General features: G+C 45.8%; 1 protein-coding gene across 1 annotated transcript in view; it reads left to right on the top strand.

Moving 5' to 3' along the window:
• Positions 1–17,439, top strand: part of EMB (embigin) — a 247,742-nt gene that overhangs the window by 144,952 nt on the left and 85,351 nt on the right. The window lies entirely within an intron of this gene.

The raw sequence follows: 17,439 nt of genomic DNA, 5'->3' as shown, positions 1-17,439 counted from the left end.
CCATCCTTGTCCGCAAAACATTTAACCATCCCATTCAACATACTGACCCGTTGGTTTCACCTCTGTATGGAGTATTGAGAATTACTGTGTTGTTTCCTGTTTCCTCTCTGATGAGTAGTACAATAAACTATTTCTTTAAAATGACATTGGTTGAAGCCCACGTAACGTGGTCGGTATTTGTTACACTTTGCTGAAGACAGGTGTAGGCGGGCACAGCAAAGCAATCTACTTGATTTACGTCTATACCTAACACCCTTAACCCGCCCCTGACCTATCTCCAGTGACCCCGCTTTCCCGGGTTTGGTTGGGCCGTGCTGGAAAAAGGGTAGGTCAAGAAGGAAAAATGGTATTCAAGCATTGGGGCCCAAACCTCTATAGGAAGAAAGACTTGATTAAAATATGTACACCGCAACATAGGAATAGTCAGACAACTGTAATGCTGGTGCACAGACTCTTTTAGTGACAAGATGTTAGGCATGCAGTCTTGGGTAGGGCTGGTTTTTATGCAATGTTGAAATTCAATTGTTGAATGAATGAATGAACAATGTTTCACGAATGAGGATGATTGGTATGAATGTCCCGAGTGGGTGGGTATTCTAATGAAGAACTAATTCTGGTTGTTTTTCATTATATAGATTTTGATTTGTTTTGAATCTTCTGTGTACTGGTCCAAGCTATGTAATCACACTGTCTTGGCCTTACACGATGTGGTTGTTCTCGAATGTTTTGTCTATAGCCTTTTAACTATATAACTTTTTCCCTCTATTGATTAAATCCATGAGAGATGAATTAACTTTGTTATTGTATCAAACCAATATAATGCAAATGAGTTTGAAAATAAAAATCCTTTTAAGAAAATATATTTTAAAAAAGTATTTGTTTGGGATTCTTTTCCATATGCTGCCCTTAAGTTGGATATGGGTTCATCAACTTGAGATCGATGGTTGGTTCAGGTACAACCTGTTGAAATAACGGTATATTTTTGGAGTCACCAGCTCTGTTGTTTGCTTGACAAGGGTTCCGCCCTTAATGTGAGGGTCTGCTGGCGACTCATCTTTTCCCTCAACCTCGTTGTGTTATGATAATGCAGTCTTGGGTACACCAGCAGTTGATTTTTTACATAAAAAGGGTAACAATAAATATTAAAACATATACCTAACTAACCCTATTCTTAAATCTCCCCCTATCTCAGCAGCTGCAGTACAAATATTGCAAAAGGTAAAAATAGTCTTTAACACATATATTTCCAGTCTATCCAATATAGAAAGGTCACTTTAAAAAGAATCTATTTACATGGTGCCTTACTTGCCAGGCAGCCTAGCCAAGGTTTCCTGAAAATCCCACTCGGCTGTAATGTGCTATGTAGTGCTCCTGTGACCCGGGTCTTTCGTCCTTGGGCCAGGTGTGCTGGGTTACCCATGGAAGCAACAGTAGAATAGGGGCCCCTTTGAGTCCCTCAAGCTGCGCCACATATGTCACAGGCAGCCGGGCACGCACAGCAGACAAGGGACCCAGAACATTAGTCCCTGTCAGGCCGCATATGTCAGATGAGACTCGGCATGTGTAGCAGCAGAGGGACGGTGGGGGGTGGGGAGGGGCGGCAGAACTGTCCTCTCACATAGGGTTTGTGTCCTTAGCAGCCTGCGAATGAAGAGTGCACCCGCCTAAAGAAAGGGCGGGCCTGACAACAGTGACATGGCTCTCTCCTTCCTGATGAGGATCACTGAAATGAAGCAGGTTCCAGATTTAGTACCATTCTTTAGTTAATGTTACATATAGGACATAAGAAGGTAAGACACAAGACAACACAGCTCCCATCACCCAGGCAGGCAAGATGTAACTGCCACCACAGAGAACCCTCACCATAAACATTCCACCACTCATACATCAACATTCCACTTGACATCACCAGCCACAGCACATCACAGACAGGCACTACACAACACATCTCCCTCTGTTACCAATCCACCCATACACAAGACACACCACAGACAGGCTCTACACAACAATCACCATGTAGGAAATGGTACAGCCTGGATGATGGTGGGGCAAGGCTACATGTGCCCCTCCTCTGAAAAGGTATTCAAGATGAAAGATGCCAGGCCGCGAAAGAGACTCTTGGTGCAGTACTTCGCCTGGGAATTGGGGCACCACGTTGCAGAATGTCCTGGTCGATGGTGATGAAAATGGCGCTCGTCACACCGGGGTGCTGAAGTAAATCGGGACTTTTGCGGTGAGTACAGCAGTGCAGCGCCCCTCCTGGCAACAGGGCACCACATGAAGTATCAGTAAGGAATGTTAAATGGTCTCTACAGTGGGCTGAATGGAGCACTACCTCAACTCTCCACACTGAAGGTCAGATCTCTCCAACTGTTATAATAGCCTTGCACTCACTCCGTTATTCATGGCACACACTTTCTTTTTAAAATGTTTGAACGGTCGCTTACGCGGCACTTGCTGTGTGAGACCCCTCATTAAAGGTGCAGCCCAGGGGCATCCCAGGCTGTACCACTTACTTTTCATAAAAGTAACACGTGCCTAAGCAAACGCCCCTTAAAAGGAGTAGGGGGAGGGGGTTAGACATGCCCCTTCTGGTCCCTCAAGCTTTTCCATCCACCAAACAGAACATAGTTCACACAATGCATTAGGCGTCCATTAAATCATCCAATTATTGTTCCTAAACATGACATTTCATACTAAAAACATGTTGGCAATCTTACAATCTGATGTCAAGGACGGATACTGCAGGATCACCATAACCTAATCACTGGCAAATGTACAACCCACATTTATTCTTTATAGCACCAACCCCACAGATTGCCACCAGTGGCGCCGCCAGGAATCAAATTATGGAGGGGCACAGAGGGGGCCAAAGATAAAAGTAGGGGGGCACAGACAAAAGTAGGGGGAGAACATGGTCACTGCTCATCTTAGGTGGGGGGGCGCAAGGGAGGGCACAGGGTTTCATAGGGGGGGCCCCGGCCCGCCCAGGCCCCCTCCTAGCGACACCACTGCCATCACATGCCAATCCCGGAAGTTGTGAGAGAAATATATACCCAGCTCCTTAGTGATTGCAACTCTAGAAAAACAAGCAAAGAAGTGAGACAACAAAGCCATTGGAATGGGAGAGGTTCCATGCTTATTTCTCAAAATGGTTGCTCTAGTGAGAGATGCATGACTGATTTAATTCCAATCCACTTGTGGGAAGTTTCTCAGCTCATGCCTTTTCACTCTATTGTTTGTTTTTCCTTTATCCGCCATTGTACTGCCATAAGAGGAACCTTTAAAGTCTTTCTAAGCCACACAGTTCAGATTTTGGACAAAAATATGCGTATCATCTAACATTGTGTAATACATGTGTTGATGTTTTATTTATTTATTTATTTGCATTTATAAAGTGCACAAACATCCCAGAGGCATCGTGGCGCTGTTACATGGAATCGGCTTAGTTACAGTTTCACATAGGTGTACATGCTTGTACATTATGTGTTACGCGGAGGGAGATATGGCTACACAGGGTTACATGGTGTGTAGCATATCGTGGCATAGCACATTACTTATACCTGTTATAGTCTTACGTTTCTCAGGGAACTGCAATTTAAGTAAAGTTTAAGATGTATCTCTGTGTTGTTCCTTGGCCAAAGTTAAAATGTGCTCAACTGGAGATGCTTTAGGTTTTGCGGTCAGTTATAACAAAATAGGTTACCAATTTCCATAACAATTTCACCATCCTACACAAACAAGAAAACCATATGCTGAATTAATCAATATATGTAAACTGTTATTTGGCAGCCAGTGGCAGCATATTCCCAGTGACTTCATAAGATGGAGGTACTGCCATTACATGCTCTGCTACTCACACCATACTAACTGTATTGTTATCTGTTAGGGAGAATTCTCTGTTTAGGCTGAATTTCCTAACCTAGTGAGTCCCCCAGCAGCTTTGCTGGATTTCTGGAGTTTGTTTTTTTCTCCTGCCAAGAGTGAGACTCTTTTTCTCGCACTCTTGGACATGATTTGGGCTATTCATTTGTTGATCTATGGGTTTTATGGGCTATGGGGTCTTTTACTCCATAGGGTCTCATGTGTTTTTTTCTATGTGTGTTACACAGCACCCTCGGTGCAGTACCACAGGGGTGTCCTAGGTGGCTCCCACCATAGACTACATACCCTGGGACTGACTACTGTCTCCCAGGCATGTAAAGTCACCATCGGCTTTACTAGTCCCAAATTACTAACAGAACCGGTACAAACCATCATATTGTGGACGTACTGGTAGGGGCAATTCGATTGCCCCTGTGTCTGTTGTTCGAGGGGGCATTGTCCCGTCCCCCTCATCGAGTTTTGGCTGGTGGCAGTGGATACTACTTGTTATATTCCTTAAGAATATTCTCTATGGGATTTTCCTATGTATTTTACTCGCACCACTTTTTGGTGCAATGTTAAAGATACTGCCGGTTTATGTATTTTATATTAATTCACCGGTAGGATCTTTGTGCCAGAACTCGGTTTTAAAATGGCGTTTGTGTTCGCCTCTGTAACTCCAAACCAAAGGTCGAGCCCTTTGTTCCACTTTTGGCGGGCTTCTACACAGAAGCCCTCCAAAGTGGTGCCACTCTGTCTGGGTACTACAGGGGGTGTGGGATGGGGTTTAGGCACCTTGGACTAAGTTGCCTTGCCAACCCAAGTCGCACTCTTGCGTGATTGGCCCAAGTGGTGAGCCGCCTCGCTCACCACTTAGCATATTTGATTGACAGCTTGGCTGAATGAATGGGGGTTTCTTGCATAAAAGCAGGGCTTTTGGGACTGGAACTTCAGAAGTCGCCACAGGACCTGAAAATCCGAAGAGGGAGAAGGTGAGCCGACCTGCTACGACGACACCACCGGTGGAGCCCTGCTGAACCGACTCACCACTTCCCAACGACAGAGGAGATCTCCCTCCTGGAGAGTCTTCTTCCCTTGACTGGTGGGAACAACCAGTTTACCTTCTTTTTCACTTCCAAGACGTCCCAGTGGTCGAATTGCCCGTGCCAAGCACCCCGGCAACCGGATAGCCACTTACCCTTGCACCACCAATAAAAGGACTGCTCCTTTTAATTGAGAACTCTGCGGCTAGTTTCTTCCCTGGCAGTGCGACGACCTTCTGCTCTCCTCCACGACGAGATCCTCTCTTCCCCCGGACGAAGCACCGACTTGCACCCGCTGCCAGGAACAACTGCCCCCGCTGGAGCGTTCTCAACATTTTAAGGTACCGTTTCTGCCAGGCCTCCCTTTCTGTAGATTGCTACAAGGGGACAGTAACTCCTTAACCTTCTGGACAGGGCTGGCCGCCTGACCCTCTAACTGGTCCCTTTCTGTTGTCCAACACTTTGCTGAACCTTTGTCGAGACTTCGGTGCACTTTCAACCGTGTGACCTTGGACACATTTCTCGCGGATCCTCTTAAAGTGGGTCCGGCTTTCTGAACTTTAACTTCACGGTTTTAACCTGCCTTCTTCTCCTACTGTGTTCGTTTTAAAGTGTTGGGACCTGTTCTATCCATGCTTTGCCTTTCTCTCCCTTTTTAACCAAGTTATTAGAGTGCCATCTTCGTTAAGCGCTCAGCGCTGTCTGAAAATAAGTGTTGCTTTACTTAAGACTTGTCTAATAACCGTTTAAGGGAGTGAATATCTTTTAGTGACCGTGTTTTTGAACTGCTTGATATTAGTGCCAGTGTGTTTACTAGATGTGTTTTTAAATAAATAATTATATCTCTTTTACACCAAGCTCTGGTCAGTGTTTGCTTGTTCTACTGTGCTCTCTTGACCTATTGTGTATGCTCTGTATACTGCCTAACTCTTCTTGAGAGAAGTCTGACTGCTCAGCCACAGCTACCTGGTAAATCTGGGTGGTGCAGACTGCTACCAATTGTGTTTACTACCAAACACTTGTAGTCTTAAATCTTTTGCAGTGGTCCCAGAGGTAACTGCACAGGTTTCTGTCTAACATTATCACATTCAAGGTATTGCTATCCAAAACACAGGTACTCACTCATTGTATGGTTTCATAATTAAAAGTCCTGGTACGTGCACCATTTGTAGGTGTTGCCTTCAAAGCCTCAGGCTCTCATTACCACCTAATGCACAGATACTCACATCATTTTAAGTATATGTATAATTAGCACTATGGCTCATTAGTGTAGCAGTGCCAGATTCCTTATTCTCATTTGGCAAAACTGTACTAGATCCATTTCTTCTAGATGGGAAAGCAAAGCCAGATTCTATTATGTCCAGTTAGGAGTTATCAGTTCAGCAGTGGCAGTTTGCATTAGCCACACTAATCATTGTACATCCAGACTTACAATATTGTCGATTAGGAGAGGCCAGATTCTATAGGTTCTATTAGCACAATGAGTCCAGGTTTCAATTTGAGCAGGTTGGTCATGGGAGCCATCCAGGGGAGAGTGAGACAAGCCAGGGAGACCGGCAGGGTAGAGCAGACAGTCTTTGTCACTCTTCAACTGCTTATGCTAGCTGATGACATTTATGATCTTCCCCTCCCTAGATGAGACTTCCTTCTCTGACCACCTCCTCTGCATCTCTGCCTTAGACATTGGTGATAGGGTAGCATGCAATAAGTCTGAACAAACTTAATTTAAAATTATCACTAGGCCCCTCAAACCTTTTTGGAATTGCTTGTCTGACAGGTGTTTGGTGCAGTTGAATTCCGGATCGAACTCACAGCAGCTTTTGGGTCATTGTCCAATCAGGAACCTCAGATCTCAGCCAAAACTGTGGTTTATTTGTTGCATTCATCCAGCCAATCAGAGCCCTATCTTGTAGAGTTTTGAAGTTTGTACAGCCAATCAGAGCCATCAAAGCTCTGTAAGGAAGTTCACACCTCTATGAAGGTCCTGGCTCACACGCTGTACCACTGTGGGTTTTGCAAGGACGTGAGGTAAGGAGTACACAGGGCAGGCTTTTACTGGGATTGTGTTTTGAGGGCCTCTTTGTTACTAATTTGAGTAGAGTTCTGTGGAGTTTGGTAGAGTTCTAGTAGTTATGGGAATTTTTGTACTCATTTTTTGATCACTGATGTGTTTTTGTTGAAAACAGTTCTGTCCCTTTGTTTTAGTGCTTGTTCAGTGTGTAGTTGGAAGTTTCCTCTTTATAAGAGAAGAAAAAAGCCTTGCCCTTTCCTCTTGTGATTTTCCACTTGTATTTGTCAGGAGAAGCCTTAGGGGGAGGACCAAGCTGTGGAGGCGCATCAAAATTTGGTGGAGGAGAAGGAAGAAGATGTGAGGATTGAGGAGCTGGTGAAGGAGAAGGCTGGTCCTTTGCCTGCCATTGTGTAAGGGGCAAGGCAGGTTCAAGAGGCAACCCGGGCAGTGACAAACTCTACTTCCACACACACTACATGGTCCTATTTGTCAGAGTATTTTGTCTAGCCACTGGAAAAGACAAGCCAGAACAGTATGAGGTCTTCTGCATGGTGGAGGGCTATAGGAAGAGGGAAAATTGGGAGCAGAAAGGTTAAGGGTTTGTAGACAAAAGCCATGAGGAACTGCATTCACTGGTGACACTTGATTTTTCACACAAGTCCCCTGCCTATGTTGAGCTGTGTGAGAGAACCTGAAAACTTAATTTGGTGTCTTCACCCCTTGAGAAAACACAAGTGCAAATCTGAACCCTGTGGGAGCACCCAACATCTTTAAGGGGTGGTTGGACGCTTTGAGAGAATGTAATAACTTTAAGGGGTAGCTGCAGCCTATGAGACAACTGAAGAAATGTAGTGGGCATCTGTGTCCATTGAGTGAATCCTGGGCGAGAGCTGGGGTGACGTGTGAATGTTTGGGTAGGTGGAGGATGATACTGGTTACTGTGCTTTGTATATCTTTCAGTGGGCCACGTATGGTGTTGGAGAGCCCAGTGAGGAGAGTATTCCTGTAGTCATGCTTGGACAGTTCCAGTCCGTGGATTGCTGTGTGGAAGTCGTCCGTGTTAAGATTTCTGGAATCTGGCCTTGGGGACACATTTTAGGAGGCAACCCTTGTTATAGTGAACAGGGAAACTTTCAGAGGTTAGCCAAAACCCAATCAAGGTAGCAATGGAAAGCAGTCATTGCTAATCTCCAAAGAGTATGAGTGGGGACAGGGGTCTACAATGAGTCCACACATTAAAACACATAAAAATCCAATTTAGGCAGGAATGTATAAACATACTATATTTATTCTAGGCCTCGAACACACAATACAAAATAAAACAAGCAGATTGTACTATCGCACAGCACTCAATAATAAACATACATACAATCACCATAAGTTCTTAAAATGCATTAAATGAATAAAAATCTATTAAAAAAAGGTAAGTGATGATGGAAGATGGAACCAAGTCACAAGAAATATGCCGCAGCTTCTGAAGTCCAAACCCTAAGAAGAGTGGTGCCATGTGCCCAAAAGTCACAATGCTTCTAACAAGAATGTATCTGATGCAGGAAAAGTACTTGTGTTGGTGATTGCTCAAGAAGAGAAGATATGCACCAAAGTTAATGGTAAGTAAACATTTGTTTTTATCTTTCAGGTTTTGCTGCTCATGTACGACGACCAAAAAGCAGTGGAATGGAAGGATACAAAGAAACTTGTTCTCAAAGTTATCCTATGGAGGACAGGGGGAAACAAAAGCTTTGCGTTGACTTACCCCATGACTCCAAATTTCTTAGAGGGCTGGATGGGTCAACTGGGGCTCACTGGAGGTTAGTTTTCCTGCTGTTTGTTCTGGTGATGGGTGCCCAGGAGCTGTGGGTGCAAGAATTCTTCTGGTCAGGTTCAGGAGCAGAGTACAACCCTTGGCGATGGAGAAATGCCGAAAGCACCAGTGCAGACCTCTTCAGGACAATTCACAGTACAAGGAAGGCAAGATCTAGCGACAGCCACCACACACAGATGACGGCAGGCGTCCTTCCATTCATGGTTGAAGAAGACCTTCCAGAGCAGGATCCCTTGAAGCTGGGAGGCTGTAATTCGGCAGGAAGGCGAGTTATACTATAAGCTGCAAACTTGGAATGGCGACCGTTCTAGTGACATAGCTGGTCAGACCACTGTGTGCTCTGGGGAAACATCCAAAGGATCAGGGCGGCTGGAACCTTGAGAATGTACAACTGTAATTTTACAAACTGTATTATGTGGGATGTTTTTACCCATGCATCCGAGCCCTACCTCAAAAACTGTGCAGTACTGGCATTGAAAACATCATGATGGCCAGAGCTTCCCAGAAAATGCCCAGGGAAAGGCATGAAGAATAGGCTGCCACCCATTTTTGCCGATGTTATGGGCACAGAAGGGCACTGCCTAAAACCACCATTGGACTACCCACACAGTAGCCTGAAACCATTGGGAATGGCAATGCTGATTGCCAAAAGCAACCTAGAATTGTGGGGAATTCATTTTCTTAAATCCCAAAAATGGGTGCATTACCAGTACTCACCACTATCAGAAAGCCGGCGGTTTAAAACAACACCAGACTTTTTTCTCTTTTTGTGTAAAACTGAATAAATGAACCCAAGGCAGGCCAAAGAAAGACTTACTGAGAGGTGAATCCAATGTAAAGTTATATTCGGAAGTGACTTGAAGGTTTATAACAAGACTGGCTGAGCTGTGGATTTCAGCAGTTTAAGTAAATTTGGACTGAAAGACACTAAAAATCTAAATGTTTAAAAGAAATGAGTGACCTACTTTTGAGTGTCACATAGGTTGCAATTGTTTAAATGTCATAGTTTTAAACTTAGAATCAGAATTCTAGCTGCATATGTAAAAATGGTTAGTTTTATTTGAATGCAGAAAACTCGGTAACTAAAAGTGACATTAGCTGGGGCCTGGCTTAAGGAACTGAATTCTGCCCACCAGCTACCCCCGACAGGAGATGAGACTTGCACTACAGCTGTGTTCCCAGGCCAGCTGCCTTTTGCTGTTCCCACCAAAAGGGATCTGACACTTCTCTGATTGAATTATCAAGGGACTGCTAGAGACTAAACATAGGACCCAGGCAGAGGGTTTATTGAAGTGGCCATAAATGGCTTCCTCTTGAACAATGGGCCTTCCAGGGCCCAGGCAAATGTTTTATTATGGGAGTCGTAAATGTGGCTTCCTCCTGGAAGGAAAGGGGAGGAGCACTGCATGTGAGAGCAAGCTGGCTTGGCAGAAACTGGGAGGGGGAGAAACTGGAGACAGAGGCTGAGCTTGAAGAAAGTGGAAAAACTGGTTTCTGTACCATGTGACCTGAAACCACACCCCTCTGTAGCCAGAATATGGTTTTAGAAAAAGATGAATAACTCATAGTACGGACTTGTCATGATTATTTAAATGATACCATAATTCTTGTGATTTTTCTGCCCACATTTCAAGAGGTTTTTAGAACCGGTGGCATGATCTGGGGGCAAACTAGCAGTTAAGAGGGTATTACTTAAAATGTCTGCATGTGAAAAGTCTGATACTTCATCAATTAATGCCTGCATGCCTTGCACACATTTGGGTAAATTTGAGTAAGAATCTGATATTGGTAACCTGACCAAAAAGTGAAATATGTTGCCATTTCTCAATGCAAGCTCCCAGGAAGAGCAGATTTGGACAGGGTATACCTCCTGTGATATGTGATGGGTGCATGTAATTTTAAACAAATGTGTACCTGTGCAAATATGTCTTTTGGGTCAAAATATAGATTGTGTGTAATTTGACAGGGGTGGGTTCTCTGTACCATAAACAGACCTCATCATGATGACACTTCATTTCATTCCCCCAATCAAGGGAAAGAGGATGAAGTGGCCAATGACAAGTGGAGAGGGGTAGGGCCTAGGAAGCTAGCCTTTCCACCCATTTTCAAAACACATAAAAGCAGACAGTCAGGACAGATAGGGACATTCAATTCCATTTGTTGCGGAGCATGCTGCCGGACCATACAACATCCAGAGATCCAGACTTCAAATCCATCAATCTCCAGAATCCAGAGAGGCTAGACCAGCAGAGCAGAGCTGACCCAGACCACTGTTAGCAGAACCAGAGGGCTGACCCAGATCACTGTGAAGTGCCGAGACCAGACCAGAGTCCAGTCTAAAACCTGACCAGATCCGTGGCGAGGCACATTCTATTTCTAAATATATTGTGAGTACCTAGCAGAACTGTGCAGAACCAATCTCTTAGTTAAAATAATATAATTCAATCTATTTTAATCTAAGTAGAACTGCCTCCTAACTGTCACCTGTCATTTCTAGTTGCTAGCTGTCACTTGTCACTTTGAACTTTAAAATTTCAAATCTGAAAAACGACCTTTACCATATCGCTCATATCTCCGTGACCGTTTGTCTTAGAGACTTGCAGTAACTTTCCTCTGAATGCTGAGAATCTTGGCTTTTCAACGAACCTAGAACCGCATTCCTATTCAATACACTTTTGCCGCAATCGCGAAAAATGCACTCGCGAATTTACCGCGATTTGCAAATTTCTCCACAGGTGAAAACAGCAGTTTCCTTGCTAAAAATGCGTTTGCCTCTTAAGAACCATCCCTGAATCATTGCTAGAGTGAGCCTGGACTAATATTAACTTGATACCACTCACCCTGAACCTCTAGAGGGAATTAAAAGCATTTTAGCATATTTTTCACTTCATTGCCAGCACATATAAAAGCATTTTGGGCCTGTGTTTCAAACTTCTGTAGTCTAAGCTTGCTGGGGTGAACTGAATTACATTTGATTGCATTTCTGAGAACTGTGTGCTTTCCTTCCATTTCCTTGCATTGCATAAAAGGGGGGGTGAATTGTCCAAAAAAGTGATTACATTGTCTTTTGCTGAAATCCTATCAAGTTATTTTCTGTACTGCATTTCATTCCACATTGCATCCATTTGAAACCACCAAAGTATTGTTGCTATCTTATCCATCCTATAACCACTCATCATTGATTATAAAGAAGTGTGCTAATGCCGGACTATCCATTATTGATTACTGCTCAGATTAAGTGTGATATCCAATTATTAATTTATCATAAAGTGTGATATATATATATATTGTTTAATTATCAAATAAACCTTTAAACTTGCAAAACAGAACTACTTCTTGGCTCAGTGGGGTCAGGGGGATTCCAAGAGAGGGGTGTTCTATAGGGGTAGTCATCCAGAACGCATGAACTGGACATAAAGATATATCCATAAGGGTTTCCATTCAGTATCCCAGACTAGGCATTGACTTAGCTGTAGTGTTGAATTGAATCCTCTTACAAATTGGGGGCTCGAGCGGGACGTATGGGTTAGATCTATCACTTGTGCAGATTAATACAGTGTGCCAGCTGACCAGATACACATATCCGGTCGGATCACCACGCTGTGTTTCGCTGTAAAGCACTCCTCAAAGGAACGCTCTAAGGAAAAGGTCTGTTTTGCAAAAATAAAACACAAACTTCTGTAAGTCAGGAAGGAACTCAAATTCCAGAATGACGACCTTAGTAGACATGAAAATAGCCAGAGAGCACTTCTTACATAAGTTATTCGTGAGAGGTGAGTGGACTCATCAGGACCAGACGGTCTGGTTGCAGGCAATCGCACCCCAGATCACGGAAACAGGGTCAGATATATGGAGAGACCAGGGTCCCTTACATGTGGCCCTGAGTGAACTATACATGGCTCCTAAAGCTAAGGATGAACAAGACAAGATGGTTAGGATAGCGGCATACCTGTACCTATATATGGGAGACATGCAGGATAAATGTACTGAAAGCCAAGATCTGGCGAATAAGCGACAGATGGCGTTAGAGAAGGTCCAATCTGACCTGGTCTCTTCTGAGCAGAGGCTGCAGAGGAGCCAGGAGTCAGAAAATGAGAGTAGACAGCACATCATTAAAATAAAGAGGGATATGGACATCCTGCAACAGGAAAAGGCTGACCAGGATACCAGATTTCTGGCCTTGCAGAAGGAGTACAAGGAAGGTTTGGACTCCCTACTGCAGAGCCAGAAAAAGCTGGAGCAACAGTTAGACTTCAATAGGGCATGTGCGGAGCAGGTAGTCACCCTGCAAACCCACCTAGATAGGGAGAAGGCAGAGAGCAATAAACTGATTTTGAAAGACCTGGATACCCAGGCAGAGTTTGACCAGGAGCGCCAGAAAGCGGGTGCCTTCCAAAGGCAAAGGGACGACCTGCGGCACAGATGCAGGCTCTTAGTCAGGAAAGGGATACCTTAAGCCAGGAAGTCTGCCACTTAAAAAGGAAATGGAAGAAAATCACCTGGCCCTCCAGGGACTGGGTGACCTCCAAAAAGAACACCATAACTTGTTAGAGCACACCAGGAAGGTGGAGGATGCTCTGGCAAGAAAGGAGCAGGCCAATAGGGACACAGCTCAGGAGGTAACCCTCCTGCAGCAAAGACTGGCCCAGTGCTCCAGGACCAATCAGGAAACGCAGAGAGAGAATGAGGCTCTCTGCCAGCACAATGATAGGCTCCAACAACAGGTAGCGATGCAGGAGAGACTGATAGAGTCTAGTAAGGCCTTAACTGAGGAACTGAAGGCGCAGGCTCTTGCATTGCAACAGGGAGCAGGGGCGGATAGAGACCAGGTTCGCTGGGAAAGGGAAACTCCTGAGCATAACCTCAGGAGCCCTAGTACCAGAGGCCTTTATCTCGCTCAGTCCCTGGACTCTGCCACCCCCATGTCCCCTGGCGCACATGAGCACCGGGCCACAGGGATGGCAGATTACTATCCAGCCAGAAGCATGGGGCTCATAGGCCAGTACCTCCCAGGAATGGATGGGCGGGCATCCGGGTATGGGCACCCAAGCACAGTGCAATTTAGTGGGGAACCCCAGGAGAGTAGGCCCATTAAGGGCATCCTGAAAACCTCTGCCCAGTTAGGTCAGTGGGGGGGGTACCCATCAAATCCTGGCAGCAAGGAGGGATCTGAAGACTCCTCTGAGCGGTACAGGACACAGGAGACCAGGTCCCCACATTCTGCCAGCCATTCCCAGGCTCGCAGAATCCGGGAAAACCTGGAAGATCAGACAGGAACCTCTGGGAGCAGTGCCTCTGAGTCAGAGGACGAATGGACAAGGGTTACCCGAACCAAAAAGGCCAATAAGGCAAAAAGGGCCTTCATTAAGGACCCATTGAAACAGATTAAGGCAATCAGGAGTGTCATCACGCCTTATCATAAGAACGCCAAGTACTCTGTTTGGGAACACTTGGAGCTCTATGAGCAAATGATGGAGACTTTTCATTTGAAGGACAGCCAAAGCTGTATCCAATATGTAAAGTGGACATTCTCCCCAGAGTACTCCAGTTTCTTTGCAGGGCTGGAGGACCAAAATCATTCCAGGTGGTCCACCTATAGGGCGGCCATATTAAAACATTTTTCTGTTCACAGAAATCCCCAAGAGGCTTGCAAGGCAGCCTACAATTTACAATGTGGGGAGGATCAGGCCCCACAAGAGTTTGTGCAGGAGTTAAAGCGTGCTTTTGCACAGACCACAAGAAGGGTGCGCACGGATAGCAGAGAATTTATTAATACGTTTTTCCATGCCTTGCCCAAATACATAATGACCCAGCTCGTGAGGGATTTTCACGAGAAAAGATCTTTAGACTGGGTCATTGAACAGGCGACCCGGATCTATGAGGTGCAGAAGCCAATAGAAAATAAAAATAATGCGCCCAAAAACCCCAAAGCCAACAACACCCCTGCTGCTGCCAAGGTGGCAGAGGTAAAGGTCACCCCCGTTTTAGAGTTGGAGATGGGGGGGCCTAAAAACCCACCTGCACCTAATAATGCTAGGCCCAGAAGGCCCTCGGGCCAGTCAGACAGGGAGCCAGGGAGGCAGCCCCACAAATGGGGTCCGTCGCTCTCCTGATTATGTAAACCCCCGTTACAAGGGAAACAGACCCATCCTGGGTTATGTGTGGACTCCTCCAGCCCAAGGGGGGGGATCCAGCCAAGCACCTAACCCAGAGAACTTCCCTCCCAACTTCTCACAGGAGGGCAGAAACTCACCAAACCCTGGGCAGAACTTCTTCCCCAGGTATCCACCCAATTTCCAGCCCCAAAATCCTCCACCCTTCTTTCCCCAATTCCCTGAGCCCAGACAACCGAATCCGGGAGAGGGGAGGCCAAGGGTGGAGGGGTATCCAAATCTTCCCAACCAGGGGTACTACCAAAGAAGGGATAGCTACCCTTCCCGGGATCAGCCCAGGGGAGAAAATAGAGCCCCATATCAGCCTGAGCGGGTTTCCCAGTTAGAGCGCCAGGTCCAAAATATGGCACGGGATTTGGGTCACATACTGAGGGCGCAGCAGAACCCTCAGATGGGCATGCCGGCACAGAATGCACCAAACTCTGGGCCTGGTGCTCCAGAGCAATGACGGGGGCAGCACCCCGATAACTCACCGGTTCCCAGGGAGGAGGCACAAAGGGAAGGGGGGTGTAAAGCCTTGGAGGAAGCTTCCTTCCTCACTTGTAAACAGCCCCTGGAAACCCAGGAACCGGAAAGAAAATCTCCTGCCCCTGAAAGTCTGCCTCCTAAGGAGCAGAGGGGGGGTAGGAGAAACAAAAGACCCAAACAGACTCAGTTTGAGGAGGAGGTACAGATCTTCCAATTTATGGGAGAGGGATCCTCAGAAGATCCTGGGAAAAGGATCTTCTCCTTCAGAGAGGGGGGAACTCCTCCCAAAGAAAAATGGGTCCCTAGGGATGCAAGTCCAGACTGGGGAGATGTGGAGACTGAGCTACCGCCGCCCACCATCTCATCCCAGAACCAACAGCAAGTAAATCCCCTGGTTCAAACCCATCCTGGTGACTGCCTCCAAAAAGGGGGGGGCGGCCCGGAACCGGAGCCAGGGGAACCCACAATGGCTCTGATCTCCAGTTGCCAATTTTTTCTTTCAGATTCCCAAGGCTCTCCACAGAATTCTGCCCAAATCTCTTCGCTAGCGATGTCCAAACCAGAAAGTTAGCCCACCAGTTGTCCAAAAATGTGCATTATCTGTGCCCCCTTGAGGAGAAGGAGGGAAGATACTATGCCCCGGTACAAGTACAGGGACAGGGTACAATTTTGGCACTGGTGGACACGGGATCTCAAGCTACCCTTCTGTCCAGAAGGGCCTTTGATGAACTGAATGCAGGAAGGGGAGGGAATTACCAAATTCCTCTCACCTCACTTCCTGGACAACTCCAGAACTTTGACGGGAAGGAAATTCCCGTCGAGGGGACGGCAGATTTGGACATTAAAATTGGGCGACACAAGTTGAAACACCCGGTCATAGTTGTGACTCCAGAGGGCACCCCTTGTTTACTGGGGAATGACCTCCTGAGGAGGTTGTCACCCTTAATAGATTGCGTAAACAAAATCCTCTGGACCCAGACTAGCCGACCAATAAAATTAAAACAGAGTGTCAACCATGTTAGTTTAAACGGCACCTGCCACATGGTTGAACAAAAATCTGACCAAGTAGAATTTCACTTCCAGAATAGCCAAATTCCAGACGTGACAGTAATAGCAGTAGGACAACAGACTGGTGATGGGGGGTCCTCTCTATTTCTGAAAATCAACCTTCCTTCCAGCCTAAAGTGGTATTCAATGCTGGAAGGAAACACTCTGAAATTCTATACTAATCCACAATCAGAAACTCCCACTCCTATAGTCCAGAAAGAGGTGAAATCAGCTCAAAGCCTGGCTGATATTCAGCAAATTGGAGAGCAGTTGTTCATCCCTGTTCAGTTAAATGATGGGAAGGACTCTGTTCTCGCTCGAGTGTGCGTGAACAATGGTAAGAGCTTCATCAGCGAAGCCATGTTTCGCCAACTCCCAAAAGATCCAGCCATTCCCACCTTCAAACTGATAGACAAATGGGGAATGGACCTGGAAGCACCTAATTCCAAACATCTCCTGCCAAGCGGGTGTATGCTCAAAATCTCCATTGGCAACAAGAGCATAGTCCACAATTGTTGGGTCGTGCGAGACGTCCATGCCGCCTTTTACTTAGGCAGTGACATTCTCAATCGCTTTGCCATTAGTTTGGACCTAATAAACTTCAAAGCTTGGTCCCGATTAGCGGATAATCCCATGGGCTTTGATGATCCAGAAAAAGCATTTAGGTCAGCTCAATTGCTACCTTATGCAGTTGAAATTCAGATCAAAGAGGAAGTCACCATCCCAGAAAGGACCCGACAATTCTCCCTGGAAGTGAAAGTTAAAAGAGGACAATATTTGCAAAACCCTGATGCTTACATACATCTAAACGCTTCTCTCCAACAGCAAGGGTTGGGGGTAAACCCAACACCATTAGTCAACATAGAACATGACACCATTCTAATAGAGGTGGATAACAGCGACTTAAAGAGTATTACTCTAGCCGCAGGCACCATTATTGGAATGGCGGTTGATGACCAACATTTTTCCATCGATTTAGGTAATGAACTGTTAGGACCAATCCCCAAG

Source organism: Ambystoma mexicanum, chromosome 6p (genome assembly GCF_040938575.1).
Source record: "Ambystoma mexicanum isolate Mex_15411 chromosome 6p, UKY_AmexF1_1, whole genome shotgun sequence".
Taxonomy (NCBI): Eukaryota; Metazoa; Chordata; class Amphibia; order Caudata; family Ambystomatidae; genus Ambystoma; species Ambystoma mexicanum.
Note: the sequence above shows the minus strand (reverse complement) of the source record. Positions and strands in the feature narration are given on the sequence as shown.